Genomic DNA, 25,671 nt, shown 5'->3' with positions numbered 1-25,671 from the left:
CCTTTCTATCACTAGTGTTCAGTATGGTTTTTAGTATGGTTTTTCTATCACTAGTGTTCAGAAAGTTTAAATATTCGCGACAACTACATCTTGAAAAGATGTGTGATCTACAAGACTTCTTGATCACATTAGCACTTTCTGATCTCCACTATACGATAAACTATCAATACAATATTCTTAGGAATGATCAAGTGACAGAGAGCATGAGCTGGTATTGCCTGAGTGGGTAAAATTTATTGTGGTGGGTAGTTACTGGTAGCAGAAACAAATTTGTGATAATTCTCAGGTTTAATGACAAAAGAACAGCTGGCAACAAAATTTGTAAAAAGAAGATATGAGAAATCAAGTGCAAGTTAATTTAGTCCAAACTTTAAACAAAATGAAGGCTGCGGGAGATCAGCAGAACAAAGCTGATATGTCAAATAATAAAGAAAGAAGTTGAATGGATATATGCTTTGTCCTTATCTTTTGGTCTTATTTTCTTGGAAGAGAAAATTGTTATACTGGATAAGGTGATAATTGCATCTAATAATTATTAGAGACTAACTTCTGCACAAATATTTATGAAACAAAGATCAGCTTATGAAGAATCAGGGATTCTTCATTTCAAAATATATGTCACATACTTGCTTAGCTGGATGAACTCCAAAATCTTGCTAACAAACATCCTACAAATCACGGAATCAAGGGATTTTGCTCTGAGAAGAGGTACTCAAGCCGACACAAGCTGCTTCACACGTGATAACAATGGTATTCAAGATGTGCTTAAGTTTGCTTTTGTCACAGGTCCGTTAATCACTAGCAATTTCAGTAAACATGTTACAGAATGGGAAATGCGAGACTAGGGTGAGAATTAAGGGATTTTCTTTTTTTTTTTGTATCTGTATTATCTGGTAACACTAGAGCTCTTATACACACCCTGTCCCCAAATCTTATCCTATTGAAAAGACATAACAAAAACCCCTTAATTATTGTGGGTGATTTTAATAAAGTTACTATTCATTTAGATCAAAATTTATTATCTCCTTTTTCAGGTAAATAAAACAATATGCCTTGGGAGTTTACACATTGGTGTTATACAAGACGTTATGGAGAAACGCTGAAGATACTGGGTTGGAAGATATTGTTCCAGTATTGAGATGTGAGATTACAGCAAAATGGCTTCCATGCTACTTTAAGAGATTGGACACCCTGTATTTAAATATTCCCTAGTGTTTTGATGTATTTCAATATTAATAAAAAATGGAAAGCCTAGAATAGGGAATATTCATATGTAACTTTATTTTGATTAGCATCCTGACCTCCAGACTTTCTGGCCAGCTAGTTTTACAGGCTTGCCTTCATTATTTTATTAACTTCAAGTAACCTCAGTTGTCACTTAATATGGTACTATTTTATTTTTTTTACCCTACTGCTTTTGATAACAAACTACACAGAATTTGTCATTTGAAACAGTGACTCTTTTACTGTCTTTTATAGTTTTATGCTGCACTTTGCTAAGAAATTCTTCTGTTTTCTTGGGGTCTCTTCTATCTGGTTGTTATCAGGTGGCTTCTGGAACTGTAGTCATTTGGAGGTTAGGGTAGGATTCTCCAATATCGGGGCCTCAATCTATCTTGTTCTCTCTCCTTTTGTGTGTGTGTGTGTGTGTGTGTTACTTTTAAAAATATTTTTTAAATTTCAGATTAATATGAACTTTTACATATTATTTTTCAAGAAAAATCTTAAAGGTTGGTTTCTGACACATCCTCTATCCTTAGGAACACCTGAAGTACTGACCCTAGGAATTATAGGAATATATCAGATCCAAAATTCATGTGAATCCACTTACAGATAACTAAATACTAGAACCTATACCTCATTGATAAGATTCCATTACGTGTCAGATAGAAGCTGGTCATGTACCACTGAGGGTGGTTCATATGTAGAAAGTGATAAACAATGTTGGGACCCCTGAGCTGATGACATTCCAGAACTGGGAAGGATGTACTTTTTGCCCATGAGTCTCATTTCTCATAACCACATGTGTCTTCAGGAAGGAGTGACTTGGACATTGGCAAACTGTCTATGAGTTATGATACTTTAACTACACTATTATTTTCTCTTTTTTTTTGCAGTGTTTTGCTGGGGCTAGGTTTGAACCTGCCTCTTCTGGTATATGGAGCCAGCGCCCTACTCCTTTGAGCCACAGGCACCACCCATATTTTCTTACTCCATTGCTGTATTTTGTCATTCCTGTATTTATTCTTAAACCAGGTAACACTGCTTCTGGATGAAGCCTAGAGCTCTTATTATATTCTGTATTTTTGTTGTCACACTAACATGAAAACAACAACAGCTGGTTGAATAGAGTGAGTAAAATTCCAACTATTTCTACCTTTTTCTTCATCTTGGACACAAGGCAGGTAATTAACTCAATTAGGTGGAATACTTTCCCTAAAGATGAGTATAATTGATACATTCAGTGTCACTAAATACTCTTGGATGATGGCACTGCATTCCTCTGAGAGTGTATGTGAAGAGGAAGTGAACTGCTGTAGTATTCACAGCTCCTATCACTTAGAATCAGGTCCAGATCCCATCAGAAGCAGGACAACTAATCAGGACCTGATGAGTTTCTATTCTGGAAGCAATCAGCACTGTAGGGTATCTAACTACTATCAACTCAGCTACTTTAGTAAACTGAGAAAGGAAAGGCATTTTGTTGACCCTAATGTTAAAATATTGTCACGTGAGAAGAATGAAAATGATGCATCACTTCCAGAGTAAAACAGTAAGACAAACTTTTTCCATTGTCATATTTCCTATCCCCTAGATGTATATTTCTAGGTTAAATTTGAAGGCTGAAGTTTGTGAGAACTGGTTTCCTGAATCATTATTTGCAGGACACCCCATAAATACTACAATCCATACACTTTCTTACGTAGGACAGTCAGTGAAAATACTAAGAATTGATGCTTTTTTGAACTCTGCTACTAAGATTTCAGTTTATCTGTTTAAGGGCTAACATTTTATATCGTAACTAATTTAGAACTTCATACAAATCATTAGAGATCTGGTGCGATGACTTAAGTACGTAAATTTAGATTAGAGAGTGTACAGAGGGGAGAAAAAAGAAACATCCCCCCAACCTGGGATTAGAAACAGAAAAGTTGTTAATGTGCATCTTTAAATTATGAATATTTGAAACAAAGTTTGCCTGTGATAAATTAGAAGTCAAGCCTCAAGATTTTAAATCTGTCTTGTCCTAGAAAAATAATTAGAATCAAGTTTTAATGTACATGGACTATTTTTAGCCACTTGACAGAGTCCTAAAAGACAGACATGAGCACAGGAGAAGAATGGTTAGTTTCTAAGCTGACACGAAACTGACTTCAAGGAATTGAAGAATTTCAGGCATTGAATATTTAGAGAACTCCAAAAAGTAATAAAACAAGATTGAAAACATCATCTATTGGGAAAAATGGTCAGAGATGCAAACATTAGGAGGTGAATTATTGCTGATTACACTCTAGGCAAGCATAATATTAAAACTGAGAAGATCTGAATGTCAGACTCTGTGACACGACCCCTTCACTTTGGCATGTAGGTTGACAAGATACATGATGTGGGAAACTTCATCACCTTTTCTTAATGAAATTGTAAGTTGTGTCCCAAAATTATTCCAGTTTCTGCTGTTAAATGAGACCAGTTTTGTCCTCCATCCTTTTTCCTCTGCTTCAGCATTTATCTTTTGTGGAGTATCAGTCTCTGTTCTGGAGTGATTGGAACTGTGGGTACAAGTTCTGTAATTGTAGCTCTGTTGCTTGTCAACAGTGATGATCAGCATTCAGCAAGGATTACTGCTTCATCTCTTCATTACTCATCTCTAGCTCATTTCTGTGAAAGTTAATTTCTCAAGTGGTCCTGTTCTTCAGAGGAGTATTTTCTCTTCCAAGGTTAACCTGGAGGAAATCAATTTTGGACATGTTAACCCCATGTTTTTCCATAGGGTTTGAAACAACTTGCCGTGACTAGGAGGTGAGTTGTGAATATTGCACGGCCTCCAAAGAAAACACTTTCAAATGCCCTTGAAAATATAATCATGAAGGATAATAAACAATTCCTTTGAGGATAGAGCCAAGGAACATGATGAAGGTCAGAGTTAGGGGATGAGAGAACAAAATAATAAAACAGAGCCAGACCTAAAAAGGAAACACACTTTGCTGCCAATTCTGAGAAACCATGCATTGCTTGTCCCATGACATTCCAACATCATCAGATTTCTAACATTCTATGAATCTATAATGACCGGGGTTGCATACTCTTTCCAAGTTGGAGATTTCATGGAGAATATTTTGTCACTGGCCCAACAGTGCATACTATGTTTGAAATGCACAGAACTATTCTCTTTATTTCATTGTTTTTCAGACAAGAACAACCATATTTGGATCTGATGGGGAGGACTGCGTATCACCTAAAGTGTCTGTACCTTAATCTAGGTGCAGTGATTGTACAGCGCTTTTTCATTATTTGCTTTGCATGGGTGATAGGATTTCTTGTGTGGGAGGTAGGGCCAAATTATTCATTAGGCACAGAAGTCACAATGCCTGAGGCCCACAATACTTTCAGAGTCTCACAAAAATGTTTTATTTTCTTATAACATCCAAAGATAAAGTAGATTCTTAGGTCAAAGAGATTATTTTCATATGTATCATTAATATATTTACCTTCTTAACAGTGCAGTTGTAAAATATTATTTTTAATAATTTTGGAAAAGGAAATGTTCCCTGAAGGCAAAACTTTCTAAATTTTAATGAAAACTTGATTTTTATGAAAATCACGGAAGTTGTAATGTAGCCTTGGTGGGAATAAGAGTGCAATGCACATTTGGCACAAAATAACACGCTGTGGTAGAAACCACGCTATTTGTTCATTAAACATTAATTTATTTAATTTAATTTTTTCTACATGAGAAAAGAGCTAAATTATATTGGCTATAATTTAGCTCTCTTGCATCCAGGTGCTGATACATGATTATTGCTCCTAATCAAAAGTGAGAGAGAGAGTGAATTGTCACTGTCAGGCCTAAGTAGTCAAGAGCACGTTTGCCATCTTCATTCCTCATCTTGTTCATCAGCTCAGGGATGCAGATGCCCCTGGAGCCTTCTGTGAAAAGAGCCTGGGCCCTTAAATGAACACCTGTGTCAGAGATCGCTGATGAGCCACACTTTACTTTGATGTGAGCAAGAAATAATGTTGTGTGGTGTCAGTCACTAAGATTTGTGGATTATGTGTTGCTGTAGTCAGTGTCATACACCCTAAATAATACCAGAGTGATTTAACTACATCAGAATATTCTTTTGGCTAAACCTCTCCATTGAGAGACATTTATCTTTATTCAGGATACATTTTACAACAAAAATCTATGCACATATTGAGACCTAGGAACACTACAATACATAAATATTTCTATTTTACAAAGGTACAAAAGTCATAATTTTATTCTGTCAAAAACTTGACTTAACTTTTTAGTCCAACCCTAAACACACACAAACAAGGAAGGAAGGAAGGAAGTTTGCATATTGTATATATTTTTGAGGGAAAAGAACTATTTTTTCTTTTTCTTTTAACTTTTTGTCCCAACCTTTCCTCATTAGCTAATCATACACAATGCATACACACAAACTCTCCTTAAGTTCCCTCTATGTTGTGAGTTTAATTTACATACTTGCAAATTCTCTATGTTGTGAGCTGTAGAGTCTCACTTTCCTCTTTCATAAAATGAAAATAGTATTTACAGTGATTATCATAATTTTATATAGTGGTAGGTTTTGACTTAGATGCTGTACGTGAAATATTTTGTGAATTTTCAAACATTAAAATAATGTAATTGATGACTATTAAATTGAAGAATAAAGAGTGAAATCTTTTGCCTCCTAAAGGGAAGAATAATCTTTATAACAGTTGTGCACCAGTGGTTTGTTTTTGCATTTCTTTTGTCTTCCTTAAACAAATGTACAAAAAACTCTTCAGTGGAGTCAGTCTCTGACCCCCTATTAATAAATTGGTGACTGTTTTAAAGATTGTTCTTCCTTGTGTTAGGAAAAAACAGAAAGGTCCCTTCATTCATTGAGAAAGGTTTATTATCAAAAAACTCTTAAAATGGGAAAAGTCCTATTATATGAAACATTATAGCCAGAAAATACCAAATCCTTTATACTTTGGTAGAGAGGTAGGATGAGAAAATATTTTCTTTCTCTTTAAATCTGAGACAATAGACATAAATGGCAAAGTGTAAAAATAAACGAATAACATTGTTTTATTTTCCTCTTATTCTCTTTTTTATAGATGAACCAACTGGAATATGGAGAGCAGCATTACTTTTTTTACTTAAGGTTTCCCTGGTGGTTTTAAGGATACCAACCATCTTGAGGGTATTAGGAAAAAGTCTTCTTCAAAATGCCTATTTATGCCAATCTGCTAACTATTTGGATGGATAAACTATTTGCTTCAAAGGACAATATCACATCCAGGGTGACCAAGTGAGAATAAATATATGAGATTATCTCAGAAAGGCTGTCTTCTGCCCCATAATTTAATGACATGAATAAAAACATCAATAATTTATTTAAACCTGTGAAAACTACATGTGTTTCTATTTGTATGGTTTCAGATCCATATCCTTCACGTTGTGATAGTTTTTGACCAAAATTGGGAAAAACAGATGTTCTCCAATCTTGTTCAAATTTTGTCTAAGACATTGAAGAATATTTCTTTTTCATTAGTTTCAATTTTATTTTTGTATCAACTTACCAAGGTACCTGGGAAATAGTTTCTTTGTTCATAATAAAATATAAAATGAAATATGTTCTAATTTTTCTTGACCTCGACAATAGAAAATTTTTATAGTTCAAAAATTGACTTTTAAATAATTTTAGGCATTTTCTATTATCATATATGTATGCATACAATTAAATTTCTAATTACCAAATATGTATTAATTAGTGATTATAAAAATAGCTGGAATTTCATTCAAGGAATAATAGAAAATGTATGCAAAATTTTCTAAAATTTACTTATTGTATTTATTTTTGTATGCTTACCTCTTGGTACTAGCTCAAAACATACAGCATTTTATTTCTGTGACTTTTTGTGTATCATCATGTAATTATTTTGCCTATTATTCTTGGGGTATAAAAATCTACATGAAGTTTCTACTCAAAGGCAGTAGAAAGTACAAGGAAAAAATGGATATAAGCAACTGTAAGTGAAATAAAAAATTTATTTTTAGAATTTGGGATATTTCATCTGATTTGGAATTGGTACTCTTAATTAAGTATTCTACTATATGGCAATTAACACTTTTTAACATTGAGATATTAGTATTTGGGTAAGTTGAATAATTATATCCCTTGAATTACTTGGTTCTTATGCAAGTATGCTCTTTTGTCTATCTTTTATTATAATACTTGTGCAGAAAAATATGATAGGAACAAAAATGTGACCTGTTAGAATGACTTTAAAGATCACCTCCAAGATGATCTCTTTGTTCTAACTTCTTGCTTACTGAAGTGAACAACAGTTTTGCTTGCCTAACACTCTCTTACATTTTTGAGCTAACCACTTTATAAAATTTGTAATGGGAACTTCTCAATGCTGTGTAGACATGTTTGCCAAAGTTGTTTAACTGTTCTAGTAAAATAATCATGTTTCCAAGTTTCGGGTGGAGATGGTTTTTCTTCCTGCTGGACGTGAATAGCAAACACAGAAGCCAGAGTGGTAGTTTACAGAAAGGAAACTCAAGCTTAGGGAGGATGGAATCACTGAAAGCAAGAGTAGAGAGAGACCAGCAGAATCTATATACTCTTTGCTGCAATTGACTTCTGGATTCTGTTAGGCCTTATTTCCATTGGATTTTAAGTCTGTGAGCTATTAAATTCCATTTCTATCTAAGTTAGCTTGAATTTAGAGTTTGGAGTAGGTAATTCCCTCCTAATTGGTACACTCACCGTGGCAGAAATATTTGTAGATTGATGGCTATAAGAACATTCCATTGTTTCCTTCTTCTTTTCAATCACATTTATACAAAATGTCAAAGTTAGCTAAAAATGTATTTCGCTGATTTTCTTGTAGTTAAGTTTGGACATTTATCTAAGACCTGGAAAATGCAATATTAGCAGAAATAAGTTATTGGAGACGACAGAAGTAATACTTTAAAGATAGGGGGTTTTATGCCCTTTCTCCATTTCTCTATTTGAAATGTAGATTCAATAACTAGAGTCTAGGGAACAAATGTTTCACCTCAGCAAAGATGTGAGAAAGATGGAAATAGTTGTGTTGTCACGTCTATCCTGAACTGACTAGTTCTCAACTGTGGTTTTTTTTTTTTTTTTTTTTACATGAGAGAGAGAGAGGTAATATTGTATCTTGTTTAATTTTTCATTTTTGGCTCTAGATACTTAAACGCAAAGCCGGTCTTAACTCATGCTGACCCCCCCCAAAAAAAAACAAAAAACTTCTGATAAACACTTATTATTTACTTTAAAGCTTGGATAAAATGTCCTACATATATTAATATATTAGCATTATGACTTATTCATGAGTATTCTCCTGTACACTTGATTAGCATGAATCTCTCCAGTCTTGGATCTCTGGTAATATCTATGTTCAAAAATGAATCTCCACAATGTTTCAGCTATGTGACTTTGGACATATATTTAATTACAGGGATATTGGTAAAATGGGACAATATAAAAGAAAAACTCCTTTCTTGTCATTATAAAGCTTTGGAAACTGAGTGATACCTACTCAAAGTGCATTCTCTCCTTCTCTAAGCAACTCTTTAAAATCCCAGCAGAGTTCACATAATTCTAATTCCAAGAAGGAAAGAAATATGTGACTTTTCAAGTATCTACTCTAAGGTCAATACATTTCAAATCAATTACCAAATTTCTTAAATGTTCCCAAAATATGCATTGCAGGATTGAAGCAGTCAATCCTGTGTGTGCATCTGGTGTGCAGAAGACTAGGAGGAACGTGAATATGGAGAGGGGCAGTGGGCAGAATTCTACGGTAGTTCCTGCATTGGCATTCTAGGGCTGCTCCATTGAAGTACCACCACGAGGATGGCTTAAGCAACAGAGTTTAATTTTCTCACAGTTCTTGAGGCCAAAGTCTGAAATTGGGCATCGGCAGAGCTGGTTGTTTCTGAGAACCATGAGAAAAGTCTCTCTTCCAGGCCCCTCTTGGCTTGTAAAAGGCTGACTTTGTGCTTGTCTGTCTTCATATGTACGTACTGTTCTCCTTGTGTATGTCTGAATTCCCACTTACAAAAACACTGGTCATTTTGGATTAGAACCTACCCTAATGGTCTCATTTTAACTTGATTGCCTCTGTAAAGACTTGCTCTCCAAAGGAGGTAACATTCTGAAGTACTTCAACATATAAATAAAGAAGTGTCACAATTCAATTTAATTCTAATACACCCTCCTTCTACCCCCTGGTATATATTTCCTACAATAACACACCCCTTTGAGTGTGTGAAAGACATGTGCTTAGGAAGGGATTTTCCTTCTCTTTATTGTATCATGTTATATGGGCACAATGAAAGAATTTTGTGTATATAGTTCAGTCTCTAGTCAGTATACTATAAATAATCCAAAGAAGATCATCCTGTAAAAGTCTGTCTGATATAATTCGGCAAGGCCTCTGAGAGTGTCTGAGGTCAGAGACAGATGATGCACTCTTACGGGCACCTTAATTTGCCTTGAATAAACCAACTGTCATGTTATGAGAGAGGTTCACAAGGGATTGGTGGCCAGCCTCCAGGAGCTCAGAGTCTCAGTCCTGTGACAGCCAGAACCTAAATTCTGCCAACAACCAATGAGGTTGGAAGAAGACCCCCAGCCGTAGGTGAGATGCCAGCCCTGGCTTAGGCTTTAATTTCAGTCTGGTTAATTTATGTGCAGAGCATCAATTATTTTTTATTTAAAGTCCTGACTTATGGACTTGGTGCCCTTAACATAGTGGTTACGGCACCAGCCACATATATGAAGGCTGGCAGGTTCAAACCTACCCTGGGCCAGCTAAACAACATGACAACTAAAAAAATAGCCCAGTGTTATGACAGGCACCTGTAGTCTCAGCTACTTGGGAGGCTGAGGCAAGAGGATCGCATGTGCCCAAGAGTTTGAGGTTAGTGTGAGCTATGACGCCATGGCACTCTACCGAGGGCAACAAAGTGAGACTATCTCAAAATAAATAAATAAATGAAGTCCTGACTTATAGAAACTGAGATAATAAATTTTCTGTTGTTTAGGCTACTTTACCTGTTCCAGCTTCTTAAGACACTACAATTAAAAAAAATAATGAAAGAGAAAGTAATTATTTAACAAGTACAGGCTATAGAAAGCTTTGTTCAAAATACTTTGGAAATAATTTTTTTTTTTTTTTTTTTTGTAGAGACAGAGTCTCACTTTATGGCCCTCGGTAGAATGCCATGGCATCACACAGCTCACAGCAACCTCCAACTCCTGGGCTTAAGCAATTCTTTTGCCTCAGCCTCCCAAGTAGCTGGGACTACAGGCGCCCGCCACGACGCCCAGCTGTTTTTTGGTTCAGTTCAGCCGGGGCCGGGTTTGAACCCACCACCCTCGGTATATGGGGCCGGCGCTTTACCGACTGAGCCACTACATGATATATGGGTGTATTTTATCCAGCAAAGATTATATTCTCAGCACATTGTAATATACCTGAATATATACGTCAGTGCTTAGAAACCTAAGCGTGTATGAATGGAATTTAAGTTTTGAAAAAGAGAGCTATTGTGTAGTTGGGTAAAACTAGATTTTTACCTCATAAAATAAGAAGAGTGTCCCCAAATGTATACACATTTTAGGAAAGGAAAAACTGTGTTAAATTGTAATACTCAGTATGTGCTGATAAGCAAGATGAATACAAGTCACATCTGAGCACCTCTTTTTTTTTTTTTTTTTTTTTTTTTAATTGTTGGGGATTCATTGAGGGCACAATAGGCCAGGCTACACTGATTGCATTTGTTAGGTAAAGTTCCTCTTGCAATCGTGTCTTGCCCCCTGCAGAAGTCAAATGTGACTCGAATGTTACAACTTAATAAAAAGACTGCTATCCTCACACTATAAAGATAGTGTTTTGGTAAGACTTGCTGTCATAAAATAAAATTTGTAAGCCCCCAAATTTCTTTATTCCCCAAATGGTTGTTAGTTTCAGCTCCCCCACTTCTAAATTTTCTCAAGATGACGATGGTTATGGTTGCCAATTTTTCATTTTACCCCACATAGCACTATAATTTCGTAGTCATAGATGCTTATATTTTCCAAATTTGAAAAGGGGACATGTTGAATAACTTAAGATAATGTCTTCCTTCCCAGCTTCAGCCATATGTCATTTCCTGCTTACCACCAGGGCTGAATGGGAGACGACTGGACATAATCATGTGTGGAGGGTCTCGGAAGATTCTCAAGACTTTTACTGCTCAGAGTAAGATAAAATTAAAACTCTGTGAAATGGAATAAACAGAACTCCACATTTTAGGATTTTTCCTTATCTAAAATTCCTTCTTTTTCTATTTGCAAATACTGATTCTTTTTAAATGGGTCCTCCACTCCCCACAGATAGTCAAATTTTTGACCTTTTGTTTTAGAAAAGCATTCAGTCATAATCTCTTACTTTCCTTATAATATGCGCACACCAGATTCAAGGACTATCTCCTAAAATTCTACATTAATGCCTCACATAATTTCAATTTGGCTTATTTTTTATCATAGTTTATTATAAATTTTGTCTAACATCAATATTATTTTTAAGTTGAAACAGTAACTAATGTCTACTCTTAAAAGTAATCATCTTTCAAAATGGCTAAACCCTATCAGTTGTTCAAGACAGCTTTCGAAACAATTTAAAATTTCTGTTATATCAGGTGAGAACTGTGACTCTGAGATATATGTATAACCTTTTGATCAATTGATTGACATTAACTTAATACCTCTTCTGTTCTGTTCTGAAGTTAACAATGCTTCTTAATGTTAATCTACTTGTACCTGTTCTTCATTTCTAAAAGTATTATGCTGACTTGCTTTATTCCCTTAATTTCCACAGTGTATCTATAAAAATGGAAAAATCACGTACTTACAAATAAAAATGTAAAAGAGGATGTATACTATATTTTATAAACTACAGTATGATTAACTCGAGGTGGAAAGTATGTTTTCAGCATTCACAGTCTCTTGTATATCATGAGTGATAAAGGAATAAAATAGTCCACAGATATTTTATTCTTTTTTATTCTTTCTTTTCTCTTGAAAATCCTTTTTCAATTGACAAAGTGATAACTACTAAGTTGTAACTAAACCTAGAGCACCACAGCTCGAGATGGCTTTTCACCTGTAAGCTCCCTGCATGTGAACCTGCCAAGCCTCCAGCATGTGCTGCCTAATGGACATTCTTTTGACATAAACTAGCAATGGCAGCTAAGTCAACCAGAAGTGAAATATTTCCCAAGGGTGGCCAAATCAAATCTATGGGAATTAATTTGTGCTGGTCAATAAAGAACTGAAGTGGAAGAGCTGTGATCCTTAATAAACCAAGGAGAGGTTATTGTAATTTCTTGTAATTAAAGTGCCTATGTAAAATATTGAATAATACCATTATCATTTACTCAAAATAATGCAGAATGAAAAACAACTTGCACCATGAAAAAGATTAAAACTCAGAAACCTTGGAATGTTTAATCTGGTTAATAGAATTAAAATACTTTGATACTTTTAAAGTGGATACTGCATGTTTACACATTTTTTTCCATATGTAAAAATGCTCATATAATACCAGACATAATGCTACTGGCATGTAAGTTAGTACAAATTATATATGATTAGTAGTTTGATGGAAAAGAAAAGCTGTATATAATGTGCATCAAAGCAGTACAGACCTACATTTTCAAACCCCTTCAAATAACTTCTCATTAGCACAGCAATTTTGCCTGTTGCAGAAAGATATTGCCATTTCATCTAGAATAGTGTTTTCTTTTACCTAAGGGCGCTTTCCTCAAGCTAGCCTCCCTCCCTTTCTTTCTCCCTCCTTCCTTCCTCAGTCAAAGCAAGAACATCGTGAAATAAATGTATAGGGTACAGTTTCACAGTCTCTCTTTCCACGTCATGAGCCACATATTGCACATCATAACTCTGAGAGTCAGCTGTATAATTTGGAAGAAGACCGATCAGTTAAGGATTGTTGAAGTGCTTCTGTAAAACAAGATTCTAGCAGATAGGAAAATTCTTGTGCTGGAGCAAACTATTGTGTTTGGATATGTTTGAAGTGTTGGGTAGACAGTATAGAAATTAGATGGACATTATTGCAAAGGCTTAACATGTTGAATAAAACTAAGTGTTTATATTGTTCTACATGTTTCTTTTACAAAGTCATCTTTATTGCTTTGACTACATATTGGCAAATCATAATTTCATCATCAGTCCTCTTATTGATGGACATTTAGATGTTGTTAATCTAACTTTGAATGTTGCAATGAACTAATGTGCACATTTTCCTATGTTTATGCCTATAACTATTCATGTTCACATTTATCCAAATATTATAGTAAGACAATGTACATTATCCACATTCCATTTATTCAAATTTTCTTTCTGCTTTTTATTTTCCGTATAGAAATTTTGAGCTTCTGATGAAAGCCTGCTTCTTTGTCTAAGTAATGCTTTTTAAGTAATCAGCCATAAAACTGCAAGCGCTTCTACTGTATGATTAAAGTCATAAAAGAGAAGCTCTATAAGTTGACCACCCAAGGGATTGTAACAAACTAGTCAACATACAGAGGTGATCAACACAAGGAACCATGTCTGCTGTTACTGATTTGTACATGTGGTGCATGTCTGGTCTATGAAAATTAGGTCAACTTAAGTGTAGGGAGATGGACAACTATGGACAGTGTACTGTATTTTCAAGATGAGAAGTAGAAAAAACTCTCTATACCCCTATAATATTATAGGACAGTTTTGAAACTACTGAAAAACAGATTCTATTCTTCAAAATAAAATTGTTCTCAGAAAAAAATCTTTTATAAAGAGGGAATATTCTAAGACACTCTGACTTAAGAAATTATGTTCTATAAAAATAAAATTTATACTCTAAAATCTATAATTTCTACTAATTTGTTGCCAGAGTAATGATATTTAAATTGGCATCTATGTTTACTGAAAGGATCAGTCATTGCAAGTTTTTTTTTTTTGTTTGTTTCGTTTTTTTTTTTGCAGTTTTTGGCTGGGGCTGTGTTTGAACCCACAACCTCCAGCATATGGGGCTGGCACCCTACTCCTTTGAGCCACAGGGGTCACCCTGGAAGTTTCGTTTTTTAAGCTTAAGGGGGTCATAGACTTTCTTTTTCATATGCCTGGAATTTGTAGAAACCAGGCTTTTGGAAATGAGTGATAGACGTTTAGATTACATGTAGTTTAGTACAAAAAGTAAATGTAATTAAATTCAGATAGCTTGGTAAATTTTTCACAAAATGGCTTAAACTATTTATATGACCACTAAATGCACATAAGAGGGCAACTTTCCCCCCTCTCTTGCCAATTTTAGACATTAATATTTCCACAGTCTCAAAAATGAAAACTTATAATTCATTATGATAATTTTAACTTGGTTTTTAATTGACTATCTTATATGTGAGACACTGGTATTTCTTCTTCTGTATGCACATATTGACATATTTATGCATTATTGCTTGGCTTTAAAAAATTACAATGTATTGCATACTATAGTATTTGCTTTATATACAGTCATACATTGCTTAATAATGGAGATATATTCTGAGAAAGGTGTTAGGTGATTTCATCATTTTCTGTATTCAGATTATACATACATTGATACAGCTTTTTCCATAAGAATTTACTCATATTTTCACCCAAAGTTGGGTCAAAGTTCACCCAAACAGATTAAACCCTGGAGAAACCAAGGTTTTATGGGAACTTTCAACAAAGCTCATCTTTGTGGAAATCCTTAAAAATAGAGGAAAAATAGAAGTGATAAGAAGTAAATCAATAAAACATCATATGATAGAAACCAAGAGAGGCGAAAATTTTTTAAAAATGCATTTAATACTGTAGTAGAAGAGATAAATGGATGAAATATACATTGAAAAATAGCAATGAATTATCATAAACTTCAAAAAGTAATATCTTTATTCTGACATCTAGCTATTAAATAGAAAGAGATTAAGAACATACTGACAAAGCAGACCAATCTATGTAGAAGTAATTTTTTTATTTAAACATAATATACATACTGAAAATTGTACATATTATACGTACAGCTCAGAGTTATCCTAATGTAAACATACTCATGCATTTACCTAGTTGAATAGGTAATGTTACCAGTATAATCAGAGACTCTTCAATGTCCCTCTAATAATCATCATTCTTTCATCTCTTAACCACTATCCTGACTTATAACACCATTGCTTTGTTTTGCCTATTTTGGAACTTCATATAAATTAAAAAGGCTATGGATATTTGGCAGGTAGGACAGTGAGGACTTGTTATATGAATATACTGGAATTTGAGAGAGGTTGAGGTCAAAAATAACTATAGCTATCTCAGATTTGACCAGCTTTCGTTAACTTCTCAAGATGCCTTAAAGGAGAAGAATGACATATACTAACTTGTGAAATATCTTTTAAAAGAATACATTTTTCTTTAGCTGTGCCTAAGAAGCTATTGAACACATTTTATTTACTTTATTTTTAGTTCTTAAATTTCCATTTGATTTATCTTTATAGTTTTCATTTCACTCCTAAAATTATCCATTTATGTTTTCTGTTCTTAAACCAATTAATCATAATGATTTTATAGTCCATATCTCAAAACTTTATTACCTTTATTTGAGTACCATCATAATGTTTATTATTTTCTTTATTTCTGTTTAAGTCCTCTTTTTTGATTAATGATTAAATATAATCTAGAAAAATAAGTACACCCCACTTTAGGTTATGGAAATTTCAACCTAAAGGAAGAAACTGAAGCACAAAACGTAATTTTAAAGAGTTAACCAGAGCTAAGATAAGGAAAGCTTCTCAAAAGGCTCAGATCCAAGTAACACTGGGTATGAGCTCTGTTCAGCTTTTCTTAGAAGGGGATTTTTAAATGGGGTGCAAGGAGTGGGCTGAGACAAAGTTGTTTACCAAGAATTCTCATTGGTTTACAGAAATAATGCTGATTAATGATTGGCTATACATTATTAGCTATTAATATAATAGAGTATGAGTTATGAGGTCCATGTGGGGCCTTATAGGGTTTATATATAGCTACTGTGGCAACAATTTAAAGTCCACACAGCAAACAGCTTCAAGAGATAATTACTTAGGTCAAGGAGGGATGGAGGGACAGGCCACTTTCTCATTCCCATTCCCCTCTGGGCCTGATAATTTAGAGAAGCCTCAATCTTCAGATAAGTTGTCTTTTCTTTCTCAGAAGAATATTATTTTACTTTTTGTTGTGCAGTTAGACTCGTTAAAAAATCACCAGTCAGGTATTGAAATGATGACACGTTGGTTTTTGGTTCTTGTGAGAAATGACCTTTTTATACTTCGTCTGCAACGTTTCTCTTCTGGGTCTTTATGGAAAACGTAACACGTTTACGGACTTCTTGCAGGTCTTACACTTCATTTCTTGTTTCCCCAGCTGTGTGATAAGTGCAGAAATACCTGCTTAAGGTTTAGTCTCTCAACAGGATTTTCAAAGTTGGTGCTGTTTTATTGGAGAATTAACACATCAAATGCTATGCTGACCTGTCTTGTCCTCAGTTACCTCCCTTTCCTTTGAAATTTGCTGTTTGCTAGCTTTCTGATGGCTTCATCTTTTCTCTATCTTTTCTATTTATTTTTTTAAAAGTAATCATTTGAAACAACCTAGTTCACATTGCCAGAAATAGAATTCATGGAGTTTTATATAATCAGTAACTGCAATACTTAATTTCTACTATTTTAGATCTTCTATTCTGATGTATCTCACATTAAAGATTTTTAATTTTATTGTATTTGTATAAAAGAAATCCTTCAATTTTTATTGCAGGTATTTAAATACTGGTAGTATGTCTTACTCAGCTTCATAATTTGTCTTGTATAGTAGGCTCCCAATACTAGATGTTTTATTAAATAATATACAAATTTTTTGTGGGTTTATGCTCAAGTTGCCTCTATCGCAATTTAGCTAAACTTTTTATTTTTTGCAACAAAGATGATCTGTTTTCATGTTATTCATCATTTCTCATTTCCCTGATTTGCACAGCAGTAGAACCACCTGTTAGTTATTTTAGCAAATTATGAAATAGTTTTAGATGGCTGTGGCATTTAACACCCTACCTCGATATCTGGTAAATATAATATCCACCTCATTTGACTAACCCAGAAATTGTTTTTTTATTCTTATTTGAAATATTTTATTCTAGAAAGTCAAGTGCACCCTAGGCTGTACAATTTAAGGGTGATTGTTATATTTCCTGAGAGGTAAAATTACCCCACATTAAGATTCTACCCATAGCTTGATATAATCACCCAGGTTTATGGAGATAATGCTGTAAAGAAAATGACGGTGTAAATTTTTCTGAGAAGAGAGAAAGCATCAGTGATAAAGAGAGGTCAGGGCAGCCAACAAAGAACAGAATGATGAAAACATTCCAAAAATTTGTCAAATTATATGTCAAAATCATTGGCTGATTGTGAGGAGCATAGCAGATGAAGTAAACATTGATATAAAAACAGGAAAATCTAAACTGAAAATCTTGGCATGAGAAAGGGGTGTGGAAAAATTGTCCGGAAGAAGCTCACTGATGAATAAAAGCAAATTGTCAAGTGCTGGTAGAATGGCGACCAAAGACCCCATTCTTGGCAAAAGAACGTGCCCTCAGAAAAAGGTGAAAATTAAAAAGTAAGCTGACTGAGTTGGAACAAAGTTGGAACTAGTTTATATTTAAGCTAGCCATTGCTAGCAAGCTTCCTGCCTTTTCTGAAATTCTAGCCTGTTGCGATGCAGCTTACAAACATCCTATTGGGTCTGTGATCACTCTGAGGAAAATAATGGTCATAAAAGAGACTGTGGCCAGTCCTAGAAAAAGATACATCTTCTAGGGCATTTCCAGTCTAATAAACGGGCAAAGCAGATACCCATTATGGAGACTTGCCTTTGCCTGGGACAGAGACCAATGGAGTAGCTCAATACCTGAGATATGGGCAGAAGACTTTATATCACTTATCACAGAGGAAGATCCTCTGTGGTGGTGATGGGAGGAAAATTCCTCCTTCCCACCAATTCCTCAGAGGAGATTAATGCCAGTGGCATTTTACTTCACAGGGAACTATTGGAGTTTAACACCTCCCTAGAAATCTGTGTGTGTGACCTCAAATGGGAGGGTTAGATTTCAGATTTCTCAGGGCTCCTCTTAAGGTTAATAATAACAATAGGAGCTGATAGGATCAATCAGAGAAACTGCTGACATCTTTGTTCCATCCCTTATTTTACCCTCTGGGTAAATAGACTCCACTAAAAGCAGAGTGGAGAAAACACTCGGTGCCATTGCCAGAATCCCACAAACAGGCAATGGACTCCTGAGCTCCCACTTTTAATTCTACTCTATGTCTCATGTAACTTTCTTTACCATCATTTCTAACTTTATATTTGTTCATTTGGTCACCACAAGTTTCCACAGGTCTTAGCAGACCCTGCTCTGGGGCGGGACCCTGACAGTCAAGATGTTTTGGAGAGGCAAGACGATGCTTTGACTGTGTTATCCCTAGTGCTAAAACTTGGGTACAATAGGACAGGAAACAAAGTGTCAAAGTGCACAGTGGAAGTCAGCCAATTCTTCATGACCAAGAAAGTTCCATCAGTCCAAATCAAGAGTCAAAATGATGTTGCTAACCTTTTTTGATACCAGAGGGTTTGTTCATTATCAGTCAGACAAAGCATTAACTAAGTTTACTATTTGTTTACTTCTTTTAAGTGCTGAAAAGGCTAAATGGAAAAGTTAGATAAAAACAAACTGAATTTTTTACCAACAACTCATGCCTCTTGCATCATAACAATATACCAGCTCTTACAGCACTATCTGTGAAGAAGTTTTTAGCCAGGAGACAAATATTTGTATGGGAACACCATTCCTACTCCCTTGAGCTGGTCCTCAGTGTTCTGTTTATATGAAGATAAAGGAAATATCAAAAGGAAGATATTTTGATGACATTCAGGACATCAAGGATAATATGATGACAGCTTTGGTGGCCATTCCAAAAAAGAGTTCCAAAATTACTCTGAAGTGTGAACTAGCTTCCCAAGAAGAATGCTTTGAAGGTGACCTTATTAATATACAGCAATGAGTTACAAAGCACTTTTCTAAGACAAGTTCTCAAACTTAATTATCAGATTTCATGTATGACGTTCTTTTCCTATGTTTTTGAGAAAGTTGCTTAATAAATAAATTTTATTTTCTTTACTTTTACCAATACAAGTAGTTAATGGTAAAATGTCCTATAAATGCCTTAGCCTTTTTGATGTATATTTTTATTATCATTACATTCAGAAAGTTTGAGATCTTACTTTTTATTTCTCTTTATACCCATTTTCTTAATTACATTTAAAAAACTCAGGTGGAAGGGACTTAAATAGAAATTAAATATAAATTATTTATAGTTAATGGATTATAATTAAATGCTATTTTTACCAGTTCTGTTATTTAAAATTTCTTGAGGGGCCACGTGTGGTGGCTCACTCCTATAATCCTCACAATGTGGGAGGCTGAGGGGGGTGGATCACTTCAGCTCACAAGTTTGAGACTAGCCTGAGCAAGAGCAAGGTGTCATTTGTGTTAAAAACATAAAAAATAGCTGGGCATTGTGGCTGGCACCTGTAGTACCAGGTATTTGGGAGTCTCAGGCAAGAGGATCACTTGAGCACAAGAATTTGACGTTGCTGTAAGCTATGATGCCATGACACTCTACCTAGAGTTAGACTGTCTCAAAAAAAATTTTCTTTTTTTGAGGATTTCTTTGTGCTCTAAATGCATCATGCCCTTGAGTAAAACTGTTATTTCTTATGGGAGTTCAGAATTTGATATTTAAGGTGTTCCTTATCAATTATGGTGATTAAACCTTTTTACATTTACTTTTTTATTTTGTCTATTTAATCTGACTTCATTGAGGAAGATGTTTTAAAGTTTATTTATATTACCATGTTTCTGTTTATTTTCCTTTATTCTGTTGAACTTCCCATTTTATGAAAGTTGCTGTATTTGGGTGTACATAAATATTATTAATTGCAATTTTATAATAGTGCTTTTTTTGTCTCCTTAAACTTTTTCTGTCTCAGGCTGCTTAATTAAATGGGAAGATTGGGACTTCTGATTTGTATATATGTATATATATTATATATATATTTATACATATATACACACACACACACATATATACACATACACACACACAAATACTTGTAATTCTCTGTTATGACCTTGTTGATACTTTCATTTTGAACACCTTTTTCTTTAAGTGGGCTAATTAAGGACATATATTGAAATGTTTGATCTCAATTTTGTCTTTTTTCAATTTATTTTAATAGTCCACTTTTTCATAATGTATTTTTTCTTTTCATCTTTTGTTATTCAGAAAGTTTTAAAAAATGTTTGTAAATATTATGTATGTATGTAAATTATGTCTATATATTGTTTTTCTAAGTAATAGATATATGCCATTTACCATCTGATCATCCAGTATGATTTTTTTATTGGTATTTTCTTTTACATAACTGTAGTAAAATGTCCACAATCAGAAAATTAACATTGAAGTAATATTGTTACAAACATATAGATCATATACAGAAACTAAGAAAATGATTAAATATATATGGATAATGAGAGGAGGGATCGGGAATAGGGAGTTATAAATTTGGAAAGGGGTAATGCTAGAATAAAACTTATTATGTTCAGTTGAAGATGTAATTATAAGTTTATTAGTTTAATAAAAATATATAGGCAGAAATGTATTTATACAGATGTGTATATACACATAAAATCACAAAACATTGTACATATCGATGCACAGATCTGTACATATACACATGTAGACATGTATATGCACATACAGTTGTGTCTATATACATGCAGATATGATACAATATAAAAAGTGTTTGAACAGTTTTGTTATATGTTTTTCATTTTCTAATCCTGAAGATTAATAAGAAAGTTTAAAAAATTTCTATTTCCACTGCCACTATCCAAAATCTTTCCAAAACCTTTTTTTGTTGTTGTTGGAGATTCTGAAGCTTATTTAAAATACAACATTTCCTTCACAATATTTGCCTCTTTAAAAGTATTTTCTGTGATAAAACAATTCCATTATTTTCTCATGTTTTTCATATTTTATTTACAACTGAGCACATTCAAAGAGCTCAAGTAAAATGAGTGACTGAAGCTAGAAAATCACCACTTTTGTCATAATAATCACTACCTTTTTATCAGTAGAATTACCATTAGTATTTCCTGTCACTTTTGTTATACAATTTGCTTATTAAATTTGATTCATGTCAGACAGCCACCATTAAAATGAAGCATATTTCATGTCATTCAGTGACGATAGGACTTCAGAGTCCTAATGTTTTCCAAGTCACTTACCACAAAAATGACAATACTAAAGATGCATCCTGAATACTGCATTTGTCTTCTTGATACAGTGCTCTACACTTCACAAACATTTACAGTCTCAGATGTTTGTCACCAGCAATTATTCAATGGTTTCACTTATTAATGTGTCAATAAGTGTACAATTTGGTACAAAAAAATTGTGCATTATTCTTCCCTGCAGTTATGCCATTTTATTTTGGACACAGAGGTATGAATGCGGCAGTGTGTTGGAGCTGGCTCATATTTGACTGAAAAGAGTTGATTAGGAATACCTGCTTCCAACTCTATGTTCAATGATCTTGCATTGACAGCTTACAATCACCATAGTGGGCCTGCCTACAGTGTGGACGTTGATAAATGAAAACATCATCTCCTCCTCTCCCACTCATCAGGGAGCCTTTTGCTGAATGTCCTCTGAGAATGTGGGATATTCTACATTGATGAAACTTTAAGTGGAAAATTGGAAGTTAAATAAGAGTCAGCAAGTTAAATATAGGTTGTAGAGGGTGAAAGATAGAAATAATATAGGCCTATAATTCATGAAGGTAAACATTGGATAAATGCATAGACTGCTTAAATACCTGAAAAAATGTGATAGCAGAAATCTAGCAGAAATTTTCACAAAATTATGAAAAATTAAGGCATAGAAGTAAGCTGTAGAAATATTATTATAAGTATTCAATAAGTATGGATTTTGGATAAAGTCAAGAGTTTGGACAAATTCTTAAAAGGAAATGCATAAGCACGCTATCGTAAATATTTTAAAATATCAATTATAGATTTAATGGATTAGGTAGGAGAACTCCATGTCACTGGGGCCATGGAATAGTAGCATGAGGGAAGGGAAATGAGGAGATGAGCCACAGACGGGCCACACGATCATGCTGCTTGAAATTCATCTTTAGAATGTGAGACAGGAAAGTCAACCAAACCTGCCCTTCTCATTGGGTTGGGAAGGTAAAAATTCAGCTTAGAAAGGCTGAGACATCTAGAAGTTATGGGTCAGATTGCAGAATAGTAGGAAACGATAAAGACATCCAGAAGTTTTACATGGCATAGTTTACACTTTAGAGAAGTAAATGTCTAAGAAAACTTAAAATTAAAACCTATGCAGCTCAGCGAGAAACAAATTATTGGAAAAGAACAAATATCAGAGAGCTATAAACCAAAAACAAATTCTACAAATCTAAAGCTGGGAAATATTTGTGTTGCTAATAACCAGATTGAAGGTGGCTCTTTGAATACATGATACAATCAGTGCAGTGGAGAGCCCAGAAATGTTCCCATTAGACATGAGAATAAACTAAATATAGAGTGCAGGCTACTCTACAAATGTTCTGAAGGCTTAAAAAACAAGTCTGAAGAGATTAAACCTAGTCAAAATTCATTTAGCTGACTGACAATAAACTTTAACTCTCTTCTATACATGCTAAAATCTAGACTTGATTAACATAAAATTTACAGTATGTGTCATTCAAATTAAAATTAGTAGATATGAATGCTCATGAAAATATAACCCCAAAGATATAATTCAGTCAAAAGATTCTGTCAAAAAATATATGATGGAATTGGTAGATAAATTTATAATTACTGTAAATGTGCTTAGTAAGCTTAATTACGTAACAGACAACGTGATCATAATGAGCAAAGCAATGGAAGGCAGGGAAATGAAACATTTCTTAAGAAATCTATGTATGCTTATCAAGCCTAAAACATTACTTTTGGTAAAATAAACTGAGGAAAATAAGTAATGTCCACTCATTCACTTCCCTAATAAGAAACCCAAATCTTCACACAAAGAGTGCGGGAAATGATTTTGTCTTCCCTCACCTTGCCTGGGTCTTGGTTCTAAGGCACAGGGACCTGACCTCTGCCCTCAGCAGCAAGTGAGAAGGACCAGTTCCAAGTCAAAAACTTACCTTATTTTTTAAAGGCAAGTCCGAAACAAAGTTTATTGAGGAAGAGAAAGATAAGCTTAAAGAGTAAGAAAGTTACAAAACAGGATGCCTTTGCCATAGACAGTGAATGGTCCTCCATTACCAGGGCAAATACACAAAGAAGCCCAAACTTTTCTAATTACCAAACATTTACACTGTTGCATAGAATGAAGGCTGTACAGGTAATACTTAAATGTGCTTTACAACTTGAGCATCCTTGTATGTATAGTATGTGCGAAACCTTCCATTTATGTCCAAAGTTTTCTTCTCATTTCCACTAAAAGAATTAAACATATTGTCTTTTTCAGAAAACAGAAGTAGTCTCAAGTTTGTCAGATCCTAAAATAACTTTCAACCAAATAATCTTATATATGGCTTGAATGTTTTATATTTTTCACTGAAATTTTAGCATTTCAGGAGGCAGCAAGATGTGGAACTCAGTTTTGGGTGTTCTGAGATTAAGTTATTTGAATTCATCTATGAAAATACATTAAACATATAGATATATGGTTTGGAATATCATAATAGAAGTATGGGGTGAAAAAGTATATTTTAAACCATTAGCTTATAGATTACTACTGAAAAATTGTGAGTGGGTGAGTAGAGCAGAGTGGTGAAGTAGGTAAACATGAAAAGACCAAGTGGAGGAGAAAGAATGGCCAATGAAATTGACAAGGAGGAGGCTGAAAGGTTTTTTTTTTTTTTTTTTTTAAAGACAGAGTGTCACTACCTCACCTTCAATAGAGTGCTATGGCATCACAGCTCACAGCAACCTCGAACTCTTGGGCTTATGTGATTCTCTTGCATCAGCCTCCCAAGTAGCTGGGATTATAGGTGCCCACCACAACGCCTGGCTTTGTTGTAGTTATCATATTGTTGTTTGGCAGGCCCTGTGCTGGGTTCCAACCTGCCAGCTCCTGCTTATGTGGACAGCACCCCAGCCACTGAGCTACAGGTGCTGAGCCGAGGCTGAAGTTTAATAGAAAAACAGAGGCACAAAAATCTGGGCAGGAGGCAAGAAAGTGAAGAAAGCTCCTCAAGCATCAAATGCCACATTAGATATTAAGTAAGATTAAAACTGAAAAGTAATGTGAATAATAATTATAACATTACAAAAGCAATTTGGAGCACAGAAATAGATTCTATTAGACTGGGAGAAAAAAATCAGAAGTCTTAATTAATTCCAAATTCAATATTCTATATTCAATCTTTCTTAGAGTGTGTTACATATTTACAGGCAAAATGAGATAAGTTCGTTTACTATTTCTCCATTTAAAACTATGAATGAATGGCGGCGCCTGTGGCTCAAAGGAGTAGGGTGCTGGTCCCATATACTGGAGGTGGTGGGTTCAAACCCAGCCATGGCCAAAAACTGAAAAAAAAAAAGAAAAAACCCAACAACAACAACAAAAAAATTATGAATGAGTGATACATGTTGATAGTTGTTGGATACGGCAAACTCCTTAAGCAGTTTTCTCACTGAAGTAGTTCTCCGTATGAAGGTTAACACACTGGCCATTCTCTGATTCTATGTAGTTGCTTAGACAATTTTATCAAATGCAATAAACAGTTAAGAAATATAAATGAAACAAACATAACTGAGGTCAAAATAACTGATCTCAGGTGATTAGCAGCAGATGAATCATCATTTGTAGGTAATTCTTTCAAATTTATAGTATGACATAATAATCAGGACAGGCAAACTGCTATAAAAATACTCATAAATCCCAGTGTCTTCATATACTATGATTTATTTCTGCATCACTTTATGGTTATACTAGTTGAGCATTGGGTGGACAAGGCTCCTTCTCTTCAGTATGTCTGTTACCCTGTTATTATCTAGGTCTAGGTGGCAGACAATGGAAGCAAGAGTTGAAATATTATCTTCGGCTACATTCTATCAGGTAATAGATGGAAAGTTGCAATGCAACACAACCCAGTGTGTGGGTTTAGGGCAAAAACAAAAAAAGATGACACACACCACTTCCATTTACATTCAACCAGATAGATAAAGCTCAATAATACGGCCCAACTGAAATAT

The sequence above is a fragment of the Nycticebus coucang genome, chromosome 2 (genome assembly GCF_027406575.1).
Source record: "Nycticebus coucang isolate mNycCou1 chromosome 2, mNycCou1.pri, whole genome shotgun sequence".
Classification (NCBI taxonomy): Eukaryota; Metazoa; Chordata; class Mammalia; order Primates; family Lorisidae; genus Nycticebus; species Nycticebus coucang.
This window is presented reverse-complemented; position numbering follows the sequence as displayed.